Consider the following 17,478-nt stretch of genomic DNA (forward strand, 5'->3'; position numbering starts at 1 on the left):
CGACGATTTGTCAAAGGTTTCTCGATGATAGCCACACCAATGACGAAGCTACTTCAAAAGGATGCTAAGTTCGAATGGACGGAGAAATGTCAGAAAGGCTTCGATCAACTGAAAACTCATTTGACTGAAGCTCCAATTTTAGTGCAACCCGAATTAGGCAAAGAGTTTGTCATTTATAGTGACGCATCCCTACTCGGGTTGGGTTGCGTATTGATGCAAGAAGGTCGAGTTGTGGCCTATGCGTCGAGACAATTGAAGCCACACGAGAGAAATTATCCCACCCATGATCTCGAGCTAGCCGCCATCGTATTTGCTTTGAAAATATGGCGACATTATTTGTTTGGCGAAAAGTGCCATGTATTTTCGGATCACAAAAGTCTCAAATATTTGATGACTCAAAGAGACTTAAATCTGCGACAAAGACGTTGGCTTGAGTTGTTGAAAGATTACGAGCTTGCCATTGATTACCACCCGGGAAAGGCTAATGTGGTTGCGGATGCCTTAAGCCGGAAATCGCTGTTTGCTTTACGGGCGATGAATGTGCACTTGTCTGTTCTACCCGACAATGTGTTAGTAGCTGAATTAAAAGCCAAACCATTATTGATTCATCAAATTCGTGAAGCCCAGAAAGTTGATGATGAATTGGTTGCAAAATGGGCTGAGTGTGTTCCGAACAAGGAATCGGAGTTTCAAATGGATGATAATGATTGTTTGAGGTTCAGAAGTCATTTGTGTGTTCCAAGGAATTCGGAACTTATTTCGATGATTTTGAATGAGGCTCATAGTGGCCGAATGTCTATCCACCCGGGTAGTACTAAAATGTACAACGATCTGAAACGTCAATTTTGGTGGCCGGGCATGAAACGAGACATTTCGAAATTTGTTTTAAGGTGTTTAATATGTCAACAAGTGAAAGCGGAACATCAAGTGCCTTCGGGATTACTTCAGCCAATCATGATACCTGAATGGAAATGGGATCGAGTCACGATGGATTTTGTATCTGGGTTACCATTGTCGACGAGTAAGAAAGATGCGATTTGGGTTGTTGTCGATAGACTGACTAAGTCGGCTCACTTTATCCCTGTATATACGGATTTTTCATTGGATAAACTAGCCAAATTGTATGTTTCTCAGATTGTGAGATTACATGGAGTACCTATTTCTATCGTGTCGGATAGAGATCCGAGATTCACCTCGCGATTTTGGAAGAAATTGCAAGAAGCTTTGGGTACCAAGCTGCATTTTAGCACCGCTTTTCATCCCCAAACCGATGGTCAATCCGAGCGGATAATTCAGATACTCGAGGATATGCTGAGATGCTGCATCCTTGAGTTTAGTGGTTCATGGGAACGGTATGTACCTTTGATTGAATTCGCTTACAACAATAGTTTTCAATCAAGTATTAAGATGGCACCTTACGAGGCTTTGTACGGTCGTAAATGCCGTACACCATTGTTTTGGACCGAGCTCGGTGAAAGTAAAGTTTTCGAAGTTGATTTGATTAAAGATGCCAAACAGAAAGTAAAGGTAATCCGCGAAAGTCTGAAGGCAGCCACAGATCGTTAGAAATCGTATGCGGATCTGAAACGAAAGGACATTGAATATCAGGTGGGGGATAAAGTGTTCCTTAAAGTTTCGCCTTGGAAAAAGGTACTTAGGTTTGGCCGTAAGGGCAAGTTGAGCCCGAGATTCATTGGGCCGTACGAAATCTCCGAACGAGTGGGGCCAGTTGCGTATAGATTGATTTTGCCCCCTGAGCTTGAAAAGATTCACGATGTCTTTCATGTTTCGATGCTTCGACGCTATCGATCTGATCCATCGCATATAATTAGCCCATCAGAGGTTGAAATTCAAGCCGATATGAGTTATGAAGAAGAACCGATACGTATCCTAGCTCGTGAAGTGAAGGAGTTGCGAAACAAAAGGGTTCCGTTAGTGAAGGTGTTATGGCTCAAACATGGGATCGAGGAAGCTACTTGGGAAACTGAGAGCTCGATGAAAGAACGATACCCAAACCTATTTACCGGTAAGATTTTCGGGGACGAAAATTTCTTAAGTGGGGGAGAGTTGTAACAGCCCAAAATTTACCCTAGTCGGGAAGTGGTTTCGGGACCACAAAACCGAGTTATGAAGATAATTAATTGTTATATTCTATGTTTATTATGTGTGTACATGCATATGTGGAAGTTTCATGCCTTAATTTTGCCAATTGCATGAGGAATTATTAAATAGGGATCAACATGAGACATGGTGAAAAATGATAGGTTAATTTTAAAGGGGCTTATTAGTGCATGTCAACACAAAGGTGGACTTGCATGTCAAATTGCCCAATTTTCCTTATAGTGGCCGGCCAAGGTGGGTTGATGATGGGCAAAATATTTGTTGAAATTGATATTGGGTTATGGGATTTAATAAATAAAAGAAAAGAATGAAAATGTGATGAAAAAAAAAAGGGGCTTCATTCTTGTCTTCTTGGCCGAATTGAAGGAAGGAATAGGGGCAAAGAACTTTCGGCCATTTGAATGTTTAATAAGGTTAGTATATTGTGTTAAAGTTGTGAAATTTTAGCTTGTTTTAGGTTAATTATCATGGTTCTTACTTAGACCATGCTAATTCTTTTTAAAAAACTTTGATGGATGGATGGACCATTCGGCTATGGCTATTAAAGAAGGAATTTGATTATTTCCTTTAAGTTTTGATGGATAAAGAAACAAAAGGTTGTTGATGGAAGAAGTTAATGTGTTAAGAGATTATATGAAACTTATTCATGTTTATATATGTTATATGCATTGAAAATGGTTGATGATTTTGGAAGTGATTAGATTGAATCGGCCATGGTATATCGATAAACCCGATTTATGCTTGTTATGTGGTGGAAATTAAGGGTTAAATGTATGAAATTTGATGTATATTAACTATAGGTAATCACATACGTAAGGTCAAATTTAATTTGGTATATTCGGCCATATAGGTGTATATGTTTGTGATACTATTTTTGTTAACTCTTGATAACCGATTAAGGGAGTAATATTGGCTTATAAGGTTGAGTTGATTCATGATGTTGTATATTAGAATCAAAAATACTCAAGACTAGGTTACCATAATAGCGATAATGCATTCGGCCTTGAAGCATTAATCGAATATGGTTAAGGTTTTGATATTTTGAACAAGGATAATTGTGAAATGGAGTGAAAACCGTTAAATTATACATAAGTATCCAGCAAGAAAATTAAACTACTAAATGTGTTTATTATAGATCAAGACATCAAAGGGAGAGAATCAAGCAAAGGCAAAGAAAAGATCATCGAGTAGCCGAGTTGGAACCGTCTTACCCAACATAAAGTAAGTCATTAAGCATATAGTTGGTATTAATTCAAATGGTCATAACGTTTATGTAATGATGCTGAATGGAATGAATAAATATATATATGCATGTACGTATGTGGTGATGAAAGTGTTGAATGAAAAGAAAAGAGGTGAGATGTATTGAGTTGTTGATCTCGGCACTAAATGTGCGGGTATAAACATTTATGACCATGAGATTGGCGCTAAGTGTGCGGGTTTAAATTGTGCAGCACTAAGTGTGCGAATTGAATATGTAGCACTAAGTGTGCGAGTTTGACTATGTAGCACTAAGTGTGCGAGTTGACTATGTAGCACTAAGTGTGCGAGTATGATTATGTAGCACTAAGTGTGCGAGTTGATTATATAGCACTGAGTGTGTGGACTTAATAAATATTCTTGAATCATTATGGACACTAAGTGTGCGACACTATTGAGTCGATCACGGATAGCGGATCGGGTAAGTATCTTGAGTTCATGGCTAATAGGTGTTATGTTTATATTTGGAGTTGAGCTTGGTAAGTTGAACCTATGTGACAAATATACTTGAAGTCACGTACATAAGATTTATCGTGGAATGGGTGAAAGGCCGTTTAGTTGTATGATTGTAACGAAAATAAAATGATTTATGAAAATGCCTCGAATATTCTATTGATGAGTATATGGAATGTGAATGCATGATTTGGTATGAGATTGAACCGATAGGTCGGAGGAACTATGGTATGGTTCGGTATGGATGGAGTAACTAGCCTCGTTCCATTTTGTTTCCTCTTGTGATAATGTTATTAATGGATGGTAGTGTATTGCTTATGACTTACTGAGTTATAAACTCACTCGGTGTTTCCTTGTCACCTATTCTAGGTTTCTTGGACTCACCTCCTTTTGCGTGGTCGGGCCGTCATCGAAGTCATCACACCGGATAGCAAGTTTTGGTACTTTCTTCTTAGTTGGCTTAGGAGAACATTTCGGCATGTATAGGCTATTATGTTGTGTTTGAACTTTGGTATGTAATCTTTTAGCCATGCGAAAATGGCATAAATGTTCGGTTGGGTTTGGATTCATAACGTTAGGTCGCAAATCTTGATAATTCGACCTTTTTATGCCATACGTTATGGTTGATTATTTTGGTGTTAAAATTCATGATATGGTAATAGTGTAGTAGGGGGAAGTTTGACAATGATTAGCCTTTGGCATGGTTAGTCATGATCATAATTTGTGATATGCATGATGAATTATTAGTTAGATCAAGGAGTAAACACGAAGTGGGCATAGTTGCTTTCGTAACAGATGCTGGCAGCAGCAGTGACATGAGATTGAAAAATCACTAAAAATAGTAGGAGTGGAATTAATTGATGAATAAATTATGTAATCGAAGTTCGATGAGTCTATTTTCATATAGAAGTAACGAAAGGATCATATGGACAGTATGTTAAGAGAAAATCAGGTTCTCTTGGGACAGGGCCAGAACGGTTTCTGGATTCCCTGCTCCGACTTTGGAAATTCATTATAAATTAACCAGAGATAATTAGGAGTCATACCATATATGTATAGATTCCTCTCTGAGTCTAGTTCCTATAGAAACACACGGCATCAGTATGGAAGTTCTGTACAGGGAGATATCCAGGTCGTAATGCGCAAAGGTCAGTGTAGTCGACCCCAGTAACGTGGGAGACTTTGACTAATAAACTGTACTAATTGGCCCGACTAATAAACTGTACTAATAAACTGTTTTAGTTTAGGAGGGGATTACACACTGAGTTTTCATAAACTCAATCCGTTTATTAACTGTGCAGGTAATCCTTAGCGTTAGGTGGACCGGTGTCGTAGAGGGACTCAGAGACGACCACACAACTGTACATGTTTTTGTATTTCGTTTATTTAGTTAAGCACTTTGGTTTTTGATTTGGGTTGTATTAAGTCCTCTTTACTTTCTTAACTCTTTATTTGGGAAATTTATTTAGTATGCTTAATATCTGTTAGAAGTAGGACACGGTTTTTCAAAACAACAATTGGTTTCCAAAATACCACGTTTTCGCAACTGTTTAAAATTAAGCTTCCGCAACAAGAAAGGTTTTAAGGGAATTAATTCTTCACAAGTTTTAAAATGGCCAGAGGTTTTAAATAGTAAGAAGGGTTTTTAATGAGAAAACACTTCAAAGTGACACGCCAGATTCGGGTCTAACTTCTAGGCCAGGTTTGGGGTGTTATAGTAAAAATGGCCTTCTATTTGTTAAAGTGCTTAATTTCTATGTCTCTTTAATTGAGAGGTCCTTATGTTGTTAATAAACCATTGAATTATTGAGTGGACATAAATGGCCTAATGTTTAATGATTAAATGGTTTTATAAAAAGGGTAAAATTTGTATTTGGTTAATATGTTAATTAAAATAAAATAAAGGCATGAAATTAGTCATTTGGTGCTCATCTTGACCGAATATATCAAAGAAAAAAAAAGAAAGAAAACACAAGCTAGGGTTCGACACTTGTGATTGTTGATTTAAGTATGTATTTTGATCCGTTTTCGATAATTTCTACGTTTTTGTGATTGTTGCTTAGTGTTCTATCAAGCCCATGTCTCAATTTCTAATTTTGATGATGATTTTGAGTTATGCCATTGTTAATTTTGTGAGCTATGAAATGTTAGTTGATGGAAAATGAAAGATATGTATTTGGTTGACATATTTTGTTTTTGAATTTTTGATAAATTTGAGTAATTTGGGCTAAATTGTAAAAATGAGATTTTGAGGGACTAAAATATGAAATAAATAAAACATATAGACTTATATGAAAAGCATGGATATTCGGCTAAGCAAGTGTGTATGAAAATTTTGTGTATTTTGTGATTTTGTGAATTAGGGACTAAAATGTGAAAATGTGAAAATGTGAGGGCTAATTTGTAAAATGCCCTAAATATGTGTTTTTGGATTGATTTGAATGAATGTGAGTTTGAATAAGTTAAATTTGAATATGTTTAGATCAAGAACCAAAGAAAACGAAAATAGATCGGGGAAAACAAAAGTCGTTGAATAGTTGCTCGTTTCCGTTCATTTCCGTGCGAGGTAAGTCGATATACAAATAAATGTGTTTTGAATTGAATTATTAATGTTTATATGCTATTGAACAATGATAAATGATTATATGAGTTGAGCATGAGATGTCTGAGAAAGTATCAACAAAGTTTTAATGTTCGAAAAGCCCCGTACGAACCATAGGAATAGTTAGGATACATATGTCATGACATAGGATTCGATATGTGTTATCGTGTAAGACCACGTTTGGGACGTTGGCATCGACTTATGATTTACGTGTAAAACCATGTCTAGGACATCGGCATCATATTTGATTTTGTGTAAGACCTTGTTTGGGACAGTGGCATCGATATTTGATTACATGTAAGACCACGTCTGGGACTTTGGCATTGTACGAGCTTTTTAAGCTATCTAAATATCGTTCAATAGGCATTCTAAAAAAATGGATGACTATATGAATGTATATTCGATTCAGGTACGTTTGAATTGTATATCATGCTTGAGAATGATAGGTAAGTACATGTACCTTTGTGAAAATATGATTTATGTATGGGTTGATTTGAGAATGAGATATGGTATATATATGTGAATCATGATCATTTGAACTATAAGAGACATATAGCTATGTGAATGTATTTTGCCTTGAGTTATATGAATGACTTCATCTAGATTGATGTTATGTGTTAAGTTTATTTGTATATGGCTTACTAAGCTTTTGAAAGCTTACTTTGTGTGTGTTTTCAATTGTTTTATAGATATCATAGCTATAGGGAGCTCTGGGATCGTTGAGGGTCATCACCACGCTATCGACTCTATTTTGGTACCTTTTGAAATTGTAAATATTGATGTATGGCATGTATAGGCTAGAAGTATGTGAATATGTTTTGTAAAGCATATATCATGCCATGTGATATGGCTAGATTATGGTTGAATTTATGGTTTGATTTTTGGTATTTGATATGTGATGCAAAAGTGGTATATTTTATATATATATATATGACCTAGTGAGAAATGGTCAATTTGGTAAGTTAGTAATGTGGTTTGATTATGGAAATGGTATGATTTTGATATCAGAATGGATGTGAAACCTAATGATAAGGACATGTATAATTGAATATGTTTGATAAGTAAATATGGTATGTTTTAGTTTGGAAAATGAGCATGAATTTAGTTGATGAATACATGATATGAATGATGAATGTTTTGTGGTTGAAATTGGTTGGAAATATGATGTATTTGATGCTTGAATGGTACTTATAGGGAGGAACCTAAATGGGTGGCAAATTGGCCTTGTAAATGGCCTATTTTTACCCATACAGGCAGGGACACGGACGTGTGTCTCAGCCGTGTTGCTCAATGGCCATTTTGAAATGAGCCTGGGCAGACCACATGGTCGTACACACGGACGTGTACTATGCCATGTGGCCAAGTCAGTTTCAAGCACAGGCTAGACCCACGGGCGTGTAACTGACCGTGTGACCCAAGTCAGTAGCCTCCTTAATTTTCACACGGCCTGTGTAACACCCCTAACCTATATTTGTCTCCAGGTTAGGGTTACGAGGTATTACCTGACAAAACTCAGTCATCATGTTCACATATATAAATTGTTATTCGCGTATCAAATTATTCGCATTAATTTAAAATCGAAAACAATCACATATTCATTCCTATATACTAATTCACACATAAGGAAACACTTAACCAAATATAGTCAATTATATTTTATTAATTATAATACATAAACAAACCATGCTACAAAGTTTCAATCATATCAATATTAATATCTTGTTTTTTTTAATCATATATTTGAACCACTTGTTATGTAACAAAACCAATTTGCATGCATTTTACAATTAAAATATTTGAAATATAAAAGCATCAAATACTTGATATTCGAATACCTATTTTTTTAAATAAACATGTTTCCTTATTTCTTATGCCAACCATATATATATTTCAGAACAATTATTTATCTCACAATTGCTAAAGCAAATTCATTATTAATAATCTATCGAATACACATTCAACCACTTATTAAAATTATTCATTAAAAATGTTATCAAAATATAAACCATTATATTTACCTCAAAAACATGTAACATAGTTCCCAAATAATTTTAAATATCAAGGCCGAATACATACCAACCTAAACACTATTTTTAATCCAACTCACAAGTCAAATTATATAACAAAAATATAAGTCATTAGTAAACCATACCAAACAGTCAAACATAATCGATTTCAAGTAAAGGAATTAAGCCATTTTCGCATGACCTATATTATACATAACTAAAGCCAACACTTCAATTATATATATCCCAGCCTATACATTCCATAATTTAAGTTTAGCTAATAAGGTACCAAAAACAGTAGATAGTGTGATGAGCTTGGCTGACAGTCCTCAAGCTTGTAGCTTGACTCCAAAATCTATAAAACAGAGTAACATAAAACACAAAATAAGCTATCAAAGCTTAGTAAGCTATAAGCAAATAAATAGTTCAATAAAACATTTAACCTATCTTATTAACCCAAATTATGTTATCAAGACCAAAGCTTGTCTTTAAACCTATAAATAAGATACAATGGTACACTTCCATATACCATTTCGTTTTACCATGGTCGAATACTTACATCAGCCATTTTATTATCATTAATCAACATTTCTAATCCAAAATGTCACTAAATGATCAAGCATGCTTACCTTAAAAAAAATTAAAGAATTACTATTTGACATTATGTACTCATAATTCTTATTTGGCGGAATACTCATATAGGCACTTATCATGTTCGTAGAAAGCTCCCAAAGGCAAATGGTCATAGTAAAATTTAATACATGCTCACCCAAATACAAAATTTTGAATATCAAAATAATATTGTATATTCATGCATTAACATATATAACTGAAAATACCTCATCATGTTTACATATATAAATAAGTTATTCATGATATACTAACAATTCATTTAGCAAGCCAGATACACATAACGTACACAGTTTCTACTTTATTTGCGCCATACAAGTTTTATAACATAAAGTCATAATGTTTACGTAACTTACCTCCAGTAAGTAACATACTAATTTTTTCCTGGCACATAGCTCAATTATCACATTCGAGCTCTATTTACCTTTTCCCGATGAACCATTCGGAATTGGATAGGACACTTAGATAATCACATAAGTCGTACAATGCCAACGTCCCAAACGTGGTCTTACATGTAGCTACATATCGATGCCACTGTCCCAGACAGGGTCTTACTCGTAAACACATATTGGAACCACATTTTGATGCCATGGTCTTACTGTACACATATATCGGAATCCCATGTCCTGACATATATATCCTAACTATTCCTAAGGTTCATATGGGGCTTTCGGACATCGTAACTCGGTCGAATCGAACTCGGAAGTGTAGTAGCCAAATTTAATCATATTCGAGCACAACATATTTAAATTTTAACATTTCATAACAGCATATAAATATAACATTTAATTTCCAAATAAACACGTCTATTTGCTTATAAACTTACCTCGGACAACGAAAAATCAGCACGGATCGACTAGTCGACAACTTTTGACTTTCCCTGTCCAAATCCGATTTCTTTAGTTCTTGATCTAAACATATTTAAATTAAGCTCATTCAAACATATTTTCATTCAATTTAGTCTAAAAGCACATAAATAGGAAAATTACCATTTTACCCCTGACATTTATAATTGTTACAATTTAATCCCTATTTCACAAAATACAAAATACACCAAATTTCTCTATACTAATGTTGGGCCGAATTTTACCCACTCTCAAACAAGTCTATATATTCAATTTATTTCAGATTTTAGTCCCTCAAATTATTATTTTTGAATTTTACTCCTAATTACTCAAAATCATCAAAAACTCCAATACAAAATATGTTAATCTAAAACATATCTTTCATTTTTCATCATCAAACAACAAAAATCACAAGCTATCAACAATGGCACAACTCAAAATATTCATCAAAATCAAAAATTCAAGCATGGGCTTTGTAGTACTCAAAGCAACGATCTCAAAAACGTAAAAATTATCAAAAACTAACAAGAAAACGAACCTTGATTGAGCTTCCAAATAGTCCGAACCCTAGCTTATTCTTTCTTCTTTTCTTTTATCTTATATTCGGCAATGAAAAATAACTAAGACAAATATGTAAACTTTATTTTATGTTTATATTATATATGTTATAATAATTGAATTACTTTTATAACTTTTTTTAATATAAAAATCACATATTATAAGTCTTAACCGTCCCACTAATATAATTATGGGTTACTTACAACATAAATCCTTCACCTTTAGAAGCCACTAACAATTCGGCCCTTTATATATTAAACTACCAAAATTTTCAATTTACGCGATTAAGCCCTTTTATTTAATCGGATACCCAAACGATAAAATAAAATTATGAAAATTTCATAGATATAAATTCACAAAAAATAAACACGGAAAATAATTTAAAAATATTTTTTCAACTCGGACTCGTGGTCCTGAAACCACCATTCTGATTAGGGTCTAAATCGGGTTGTTACAACTCTCTCCCTTAGGGATTTTCGTCCCAGAAAATCTTACTGTTGAATAGGTTCGGATAACATTCTCTCATTGTATCTTCTGGCTCCCATGTTGCCTCCTCAACTCCTTGTTTATGCCCCAATATTTTGACTAACAAAATCTTTTTATTCCGTAACTCTGTCTCATGAGTCAAAATGCGAATCGGTTCTTCTTCGTAAGTCATATTAGACTGAATTTCAATCTCGAACGGACTAATCACATGTGAAGTATCAGATCGATACCTCCGAAGCATTGAAATGTGGAATACATTATGTATCTTTTCCAACTCATGTGGTAACATCAATCTGTAAGCAACTGGCCCAATACGCTCTATAATTTCATACGGCCCAATGAATCTTGGACTCAATTTGCCTTTACGACCGAATCTGAGTATTTTCTTCCACGATGAGACTTTCAAGAAAACTTCATCTCCAATCTGAAACTCTATATCTTTATGTTTCAAGTTCGCATAAGATTTCTAACGATCCGATGCTGCTTTCAAACTTTCACGGATCACCTTCACTTTCTGTTCAGTTTCTCTGATCAAGTCAACCCCGTGTATCTTATTTTCACTGAGCTCAGTCTAGTATAAGGGTGTACGACATTTATGACCATACAAAGCTTCATAAGGTGCCACTTTGATACTCAATTGATATATGTTATTATACGCGAATTCAATCAAAGGTAGATATTGTTCCCAAGTACCTTCGAACTCGAGAATGCAAAATCTCAACATATCCTCAAGTATTTGAATGATTAACTCAGACTGGCCATCTATTTGCAGATGGAAAGCAGTACTAAAATGTAATTTCGTACCTAGTACATCTTGGAGTTTCTTCCAAAACCGCGATGTAAACCTCAGATCTCGATCCGAAACAATGGATACAGGCACACCATGTAATCTCGCAATCTGAGAAACATACAATTCAACTAGCTTATCAAGTGAGTAATCTGTACGTATCGGAACAAAATGAGCTGATTTAGTCAATCTATCAACAACAACCCAAATTGCATCTTTCTTGCTCGGTGTCAATGGTAAACCAGATACAAAATCCATCGTAACTCTATCCCACTTCCACTTAGGTATCATGATAGGCTGAAGCAATCCCGAAGGCACCTGATTTCAGCTTTTACTTGTTGACAGACTAAACATCTTGCAACAAAGTAAAAAATGTCTCGTTTCATACCATGCCACCAATAAAGTTGTTTCAGATCATTATACATCTTTGTACTACCTGGGTGGACAGATAACCGACTACTATGTGCTTCATTCAAAATCATCTGGATCAACTCTATATTCCTTGGAACACATATCCAGTCCCTGAATCTCAAATAGTCATCAGCATCAACCCTAAACTCTGAATCAACATCTGTCTCACACTGAACTCGTTTTGCGATCAATTCATTATCAACCTTCTGGACATCACATATTTGTTGAACAAATAACGGTCTAGCTTTTAATTCAGCTACAATCAAACCATCATCTGACATAGCCATATACGTATTCATTGTATGCAAAGCAAATAGTGATTTTCGGCTTAAAGCATCAGCAACAACGTTAGCCTTTCCTGGGTGATAGTCAATCACAAGCTCGTAGGCTTTTAACAATTCTAACCATCAGCGTTGTCTCAAATTCAAATCTTTCTGAGTCATCAAGTATTTCAGGCTTTTATGATCAGAGTAAACATGACATTTCTCGAAGAACAAATATTGACGCCAAATCTTCAATGCGAACACAATGGCTGCCAATTCTAGGTCGTGTGTCGGATAATTGTTTTCATGTGGCTTCAATTGTCTCGAGGCATAAGCTATAACTTTGCCTTCCAGCATCAAAACGCAGCCCAAACCATTCAAAGATGCATCACTGTAAATAACAAATTCTTTACCCGATTCTGGCTGAACTAGCACTGGAGCTTCGGTCAAAAGGGCTCTCAACTGATCAAAACTTTTCTGACACTTCTCTGACCACTCGAACTTAACATCTTTCTGCAGTAGCTTTGTCATTGGAGCTGCAATCATAGAAAAACCTTTCACGAAGCATCTATAATAACCAGCAAGTCCCAGAAAGCTTCGAACTTCAGAAACATTCTTCGGAGGTTTCCAATCCAGTATAGCTGATATTTTACTCGGATCAACCCGAATACCTGATGCTGGTACCACGTGACCCAAAAAATTGACTTTACTTAACTAGAACTAACATTTACTGAATTTCACATACAACTGCTTATCTCGCAACGTCTACAATACAAGTCTCAAATGTTTGGCATGTTCACCTTCACTACGAGAGTTGATCAGAATGTCATATATAAACACAACCACAAACCGGTCCAGATACGGTCAGAAGATCCGATTCATAAATCCATGAAAACAGTTGGTGCATCAGTGAGCCCGAAAGGTATAACCAAAAACTCATAATGTTTGTACCTCATTCTAAAAGCAGTCTTTGGCACATCTGAATCTTTAACTCGCAACTGATAGTAACCTGATCTCAAATCTATCTTCGAAAATACTGTGGCCCCTTTCAGTTGATCAAACAGATCAACAATCCGTGGCAACGGATATTTATTCTTTATAGTCACCTTATTAAGCTGTCTGTAATCAATGCACATTCTCATAGTTCCATCTTTCTTTTTCACAAACAACACAGGTGCACCCCACGGAGAGAAACTCTATCGTACGAAACCTCTATCTGTTGATTCTTGCAACTGAGCTTTCAATTCTTTTAATTCTGTAGGTGCCATTCTGTATGGGGCTATGGATATCAGAGTCGTCCCTGGCACTAACTCAATACCAAAATCTACTTCCCAAATAGGTGGCAAACCTGGTAATTCTTCTGGAGACACATCTAGATACTCATATACAACAGGTACAAATTCAATGTTTCTTTCAGTCGCTTTACTATCGAGCACGTAGGCAAAGTAAGCTTCACACCCTTTTCTCACATATTTCTAAGCTAGCATCGAAGAAATCACTACTAGTAAACCGTACAAATTGCTAGATTCGATCTGAATAACTTCATCTTTCTGGCTCTGTAGATCAATGGTCTTTCTTTTACAATTCACAATAGCATCATGTAAAGTCAGCCAATCTATACCCAGAATTATATCAAACTCATCAAATGGCAGCAACATTAAATCAGCCGGAAAGCACAGATCTCGAACCATCAAGGGACAATTCTTACACACTTTATCAACCATAACACACTGGCCCAAGGGATTTGACACTCTAATCACAAACTCAGTAGACTCAACAGGTAGAGTCTTGCTGAAAACTAATTTCTCACATACATAAGAATGAGTAGAACCAGGATCAATCAATGCAATTATATTAGTATCATAAAGAGTAAATGTACCAGTAATAACATCAGGGGATGAAGCCTCCTCTCGCGCGCGAATAGCATAAGCTCTGGTAGGTGCACGAGCCTCAAATCTGACTACGGTATCTTTAGTCCCTCTCTGACTGCCACTCGTATTACCAGCATTTCTGGGTGGTCTACCTCGAGTTGCAGTATTACCCGATCTCGTATTTTGCACTGGATTTTATTCAGCTAACATTGGGCAATCTCAAATATAATAATTTGTAGATCCGCATTTAAAACAGGCCCGATCATGCAGTCTACAACTGTCGGGATGTCGTTTACCATAGTGTTTACACTCAGGTTGATTTGATCTGACATTACCCACACTCGCTACTGAAATAGCTCTCGAGATCACTAGTGGTCTATTCTGATCACGTCTAGGATAACCTGAAGTGGCTTTAGAACGGCTGAAATCATTTCGAAACTTCTTTGATGCCATCTGGAATGACTTACCGGGTGTTCTTTTGCGTGCCTCTCTAGCTTCAAAGTCAGCCTTTTTTTTCTCTTTCCCAAGCTCTTCAGCTTTGCAGGCTCGCTCAACAAGTACCACAAACTCTTTTATCTCAAGTATGCCAACTAGCAGTTTGATATCTTCATTCAACCCATCTTCAAATCTTTTACACATTATGGCTTCAGTGGAAACACACTCTCTGGCATACCGACTGAGTCTCACGAATTTTCGCTCGTACTCCGTCACGGTCATCCGACACTATTTCAGCTCCAGAAATTCTTTACGCTTCTGATCTATAAATCTCTGACTGATATATTTCTTACGGAACTCAGTCTGAAAGAATTCCCAGGTTACTTGCTCTCTCGGAACTACTGATACTAGGGAATTCACCAGTGGAATGCTGTGTCTCGAAGTAAAGATATGGCACATGTCAAGCACTCATATGATGTACAGGACAGTTCATCAAACACACGGATGGTATTATCAAGCCAAAACTCGGCCCGCTCAGCATCATACTCATCGGTAGCCTTAAATTCTTCAGCCCCATGTTTCCTGATTTTATCAACAGGTAGCTTATATAATCTCAATGGATCACTTACTTGAGGTACTGCAGGCATCGAAGATGGATTAGTCGGGGGTGGAGGTTGTTGTGCAGCCGGGTTAGTCCAGACATATTGAGTAAACCAATCGTTCATCATTTGATAGAAGGCTTGTTTAACCTCACTTTCTTGATAACTCGAAGTCAATCGAGAATCAGCCGGCGCTGTCCATTGAGCGGGAGCAGGCGCTACACTCTCGACATCATCAGCTACAGCTCTATCGGGATCCATTTACTATATGAAAACACATTTCAAATGTCAAAATTCATCACACTATCACAGTATATAATTATGGCATGTATAACTAAACTCAGACACACTACGTTAGTCCTAGAACTGACTAAACCGTAGCTCTGGTACCAATAAAATGTAACACCCCTGACTTATATTCGTCGTCGGGTTAAGGTTACGAGGTATTACCTGACAAAACTCAGTCAGCATGTTCACATATATAAATTGTTATTCGCGTATCAAATTATTCGCATTAATTTAAAATCAAAAACAATCACATATTCATTCCTATATACTAATTCACACATAAGGAAACACTTAACCAAATATAGTCAATTATGTTTTATTAATTATAATACATAAACAAACAATGCTACAAAGTTTCAATCATATCAATATTAATATCTTGTTTTTTTTAATCATATATTTGAACCACCTGTTATGTAACAAAACCAATTTGCATGCATTTTACAATTAAAATATTTGAAATATAAAAGCATCAAATACTTGATATTCGAATACCTATTTTTTTTTAAAAAAATAAACATGTTTCCTTATTTCTTATGCCAACCATATATATATTTCACAACAGTTATTTATCTCACAAATTACTAAAGTAAATTCATTATTAATAATCTACTGAATACACATTCAACCACTTATTAAAATTATTCATTAAAAATGTTATCAAAACATAAACCATTATATTTACCTAAAAAACGTGTAACATAGTTCCCAAATCAATTTAAATATCAAGGCCGAATACATACCAACCTAAACACTATTTTTAATCCAACTCACAAGTCAAATTATATGACAAAAATATAAGTCATTAGTAAATCATACCAAACAGTCAAACATAACTGATTTCAAGTAAGGGAATCAAGCCATTTTCGCATGACTTAAATTATACATAACTAAAGCCAATACTTCAAATATATATATCCCAGCCTATACATGCCATAATTTAAGTTTAGCTAATAAGGTACCAAAAACAGTAGATAGTGTGATGAGCTTGGCTGACAGTCCTCAAGCTTGTAGCTTGACTCCAAAATCTATAAATCAGAGTAACATAAAACACAAAATAAGCTATCAAATCTTAGTAAGCTATAAGCAAATAAACAATTCAATAAAACATTCAACCTATCTTATTAACCCAAATTATGTTATCAAGACCAAAGCTTGTCTTTAAACCTATAAATAAGATACAATGGTACACTTCCATATACCATTTCGTTTTACCATGGCTGAATACTTACATAAGCCATTTTATTATCATTAATCAACATTTCTGATCCAAAATGTCACTAAATGATCAAGCATGCTTACCTTAAAAAAAATTAAAGAATTACTATTTGACATTATGTACTCATAATTCTCATTTGGCGGAATACTCATATAGGCACTTATCATGTTCGTAGAAAACTCCCAAAGGCAAATGGTCATAGTAAAATTTAATACATGCTCACCCAAATACAAAATTTTGAATATCAAAATAATATTGTATATTCATGCATTAACATATATAACCGAAAATACCTCATCATATTCACATATATAAATAAGTTATTCATGATATACTAACAATTCATTTAGCAAGCCAGATACATAACGAACACAGTTTCTACTTTATTTGCGCCATACAAGTTTTATAACATAAAGTCATAATGTTTACATAACTTACCTCAAGTAAGTAACCTACTAATTTATTCCTGGCGCATAGCTCAATTATCACATTTGGAGCTCTATTTACCTCTGCCCGATGAACCATTCAAAATTGGATGGGACACTTGGATAATCACATAAGTCGTACAATGCCAATGTCCCAGACGTGGTCTTACATGTAGCCACAAATCGATGCCACTGTCCCAGACAGGGTCTTACTCGAAA

This window comes from Gossypium hirsutum, chromosome A07, assembly GCF_007990345.1.
Source record: "Gossypium hirsutum isolate 1008001.06 chromosome A07, Gossypium_hirsutum_v2.1, whole genome shotgun sequence".
Classification (NCBI taxonomy): domain Eukaryota; kingdom Viridiplantae; phylum Streptophyta; class Magnoliopsida; order Malvales; family Malvaceae; genus Gossypium; species Gossypium hirsutum.